Here is a 3,557-nt window from a genome sequence, read left to right on the forward strand (position 1 = left end):
TATATATTCTAGTGATCTGGAGAAGAAAAAAACAACAACACCGTGCATATTTTGCTTAAAATAGAGACACAAGGGGAAAAAGAAACCTTAAAACAAGCACCTGCACATTGAGAAGTTAAATAGAAGTAATTGCCTTGAGTAACGAGGAAATAGGGCGAAAATCTAAGACAAGAATTTAATCAGTATATCCTTAAAATCTGAGGTAAAATGCAGCCCATTGGTGTGGGTTTAAAAAAAATTAATACAGATGTTTTACAGCTCCATCAACACAATTTAGATCATTTTAACTGACGAGTTTCCACCATGTCTCTCTGGGCCAACCAGGACTGAGAGAGAAACAACATCCAAGTAGAACAACCAAGATACTCGATCAAAGATTCCACATGGGAATCGAACTCAGGTCTTTTGCATGCGATGGTGAAGCGTCTTACCGCTACACAACTGGCTCCGGTCCATTGGTGTGTAAATTATGAATGAAAGACCGAAATAAGATAGCAAAGTGAAAGAAAAGTGGCGCCCTCCAACCACCAACACTGTGACCTCAAGATAATGGAACTCTGAGCTCGGACTCCAACTGACAGCATATTGTTTAAGCCCCATTCAGATTCTTCGGTGGCCCTTTCAGACGTCAGCAAAATTGCAACAACCAGGCTTACAAACCTGTCTATGCATTCGTGTCAAGGATTAGCAATAGGTTGGTCTCCTATTAGAATCTTTAAAAAATGCTTTCCAGCTTCAACCAGACTTACTCGAACGCACTTCGAGGGACAGAAAGAGTTGAAGCCAGAGTGCCGTCTTGGGATTTCCATGTCTGTGCATAACCCTTGACCTACACACAAGTACAGAGACAAAAACTGCACAAACAATGGATAGAAAAACTATCTGCGTGATCCCCCCCCCCCCCTCTCCAAGATGCCTGCCAGGATCCTCTCTTTGGCATGAACTATAAGAAAGATACCCGGCCCCTCAGGTATGGCCGCAGGCGATGAGACACTTAGACATACCAGTCGGAGCATGGGCGTCTCATGGAAACCTCTGACAGATGGGCGAACAGAAATAAAGATTGTGGGTGGGGACGAGGTCACAAAAAAGAGGGTTGGGGATGCAGTAAAATAGTTGCAACAACTGAACACAATATGCTTCTGAAGTTATACCCCGCGCGACAAAGTCCCATCTTTCGCATTCTCTCATCTCCCCCCCTGACACATTCTCTGCGGTGGCCCTCTGACATCGTTATGTGTATGTGCACGCCCCAAAGTGCTTGCGATTGGCACTAGAATGCAACTACTCTGCAGCAAAGAGGATACGACATTATTTTTGTCAGATCCAAACACCATGGGAGAGGCAAAGAGGTACATATGATTGAGTCAGGGTAGAAAATACCATTGTGTAACCTCCCTAGGGCCTATATTTACTAACAAGTGTGCCCAGTAGCTCGGGGAGGCTCATTGTACAGGGAGCCGGGGCGCTCACGAGGCACGCACATCGGAAACAGACACGCAAAAGTCTGCAAACAAAAAACGACAGGGAGACGCGAGGGCGACTGTGCCCCAGGCTACAGGAAGAAAGGAGAAAAACTCGGAGCCCATAAAAAGTCGCATCGGCAAAAACGTTGGCGGAGAAGCCTGCACAGTGCAGCAATCATCGTCTGGAGGTTTTTATCCCCATGTGTAACAACTCTCCACAGCCGCTCTAGCACCAGAAATAACTTCGTGCACGACACAACAAACAGGAAAAACTGAAGTCAACAAACAATGGGCCTAGGGGCCGCATCAGTTTTGTGCAATACAACAAAACACAGTTCTGGGTGCACAGGCGGGCAAAAGGGCACATAGTGCAATGGCACAAAATATGTCACTCATATTACTTTTCAAAAGTAGCACAATGCCATTTTGGTGGTCATTAGTTCAGGTTACCATTTCTGAAATGTGGAGGTGCGTGGCATTCATGATTTCGTGCGCTGAGTTGAGTTACAGTTTTCTGAAAGTCTGTACTACAACAGTTATATTTCCCCAAGAATAGATTAAGATAAAGAAATAGAAGGAGCAGGACTAAAATGGATACTCACTGACCACCTTCAAGACTAAAAAACGATTGTTGATAATCCTGTGCAGTTCTGTGAGATGTGGTTTCGATCTCCAGACGCCGTCCACGGTAACTACTGAGGCTTCATAATTAATGTTACAATCTACATCAAATGACCAAGCTCCTGACCTGTTCCTATTTCTCTAGTCTGGATTTCAACTTCGTTAGTCATAGACGAAGCTAAATTAGTTGCTTTACCTCAATTAGCAAAATAAAATCGCAAAAGAGCTGGAGCTCACAATCTGCAGCGCACGTTTTGTATTTACCCAAGATCTTCGGACCAATAACAACCAAGGAAGGTTGTTTACTGCTCTATTCCTTCAATTTATAACTATGTGCTTCGCATAACTAAAACATCCGACCCACCACAAACTACAGAGGACGAAGCGACTTGGGGTGTTGAAGTAATTAAGAAAGTATCACCTTATGGAAGACATCACCAAGTCATTAACGTCACTCTAATTATAAACAAAGTCAAGGCCGTGCCGAAGGTCATGCGTCAGACGCAATATTATCAGGAGTGATGGATGCTTCTAGAAAGCTGTCTAAAATTCTACACGCATGAAAGCTTTTCAAAGAGGATGAAAACGGGAAAGAGAATAGTTTTTTTCACAGGGGAATACAGTAACAGCAAAATGAACTCTTCAACTCCATTGCGGAAGCAATTCGTCTGAACACCCTCAAGCACTGACCTAAAAAGTGTTCCTTTTGCGGAACGGTGTTTGAAAATTAAACCTCCATTAACACGTTGGTCGATGGTAAAGCACAACTGATCAAACTTTTTTTTTCTTTTGTTGCTTTTAGAGCAGCAGGGAGTGGGTGTTGATCAGGTCCATTTTCTGTCAGAGGTGGAAGTGTTAATACTTCATTCGTAGAGAGATTTCTAGAGTTCTTTTTCCAGTAATTACGTGGTTTGATTCATTGGGCGTTGCTGAGAGCCGTATAGCTTATGATTAAACGATTAAGCTAGAAATCAGAAGAAAATAGCTTGACTTAAGGTTGCTAGAATCGGTTCATCGAACTTCTTTTATAAGCAGTAAAAACCCAAACGGAAAATTGGAAGAAAAAAACATTCATTACCACAAAACCCCAGATTTAGAAATGAAAGTGTGGGTTAAAATAATGACCACCACATCTTCTTGAATTTATGGTCTTCGTACTAAACGAAGCATAAATATAATAAATTGGACGCCTCCCGTACTGCGCATAACAAAGCCATCAAACGAGAAGGTTTGTTAAACACAGCCACTGAAGACCTCGCGTAAATCAACAGCGACAGACGCAAATCCCATTCTCAGCTCGTCCTGGGCTTGCCAGACAAACCGGGTCAGGTAAATTGGCGTCCGCGCCGGAAAGGCATCAGCAGACATCAATGTTTTGGGGTTATATTTTGATTTGCCGGTTGTTTCTTTATGTTCTGCCTGTTGTTTGTCTTTGATTGTTTTTATACTTCTATTCTTGTACATTTTCCG

General features: G+C 42.9%; 1 long non-coding RNA gene across 1 annotated transcript in view; it reads right to left on the minus strand.

Annotated features, from left to right (window-relative positions):
• The window catches only part of LOC101845223, a 57,690-nt gene that overhangs the window by 35,641 nt on the left and 18,492 nt on the right, over positions 1-3,557 (minus strand). The window lies entirely within an intron of this gene.

This window comes from Aplysia californica, unplaced genomic scaffold (assembly GCF_000002075.1).
Source record: "Aplysia californica isolate F4 #8 unplaced genomic scaffold, AplCal3.0 scaffold00044, whole genome shotgun sequence".
In the NCBI taxonomy this organism is placed as follows: domain Eukaryota; kingdom Metazoa; phylum Mollusca; class Gastropoda; order Aplysiida; family Aplysiidae; genus Aplysia; species Aplysia californica.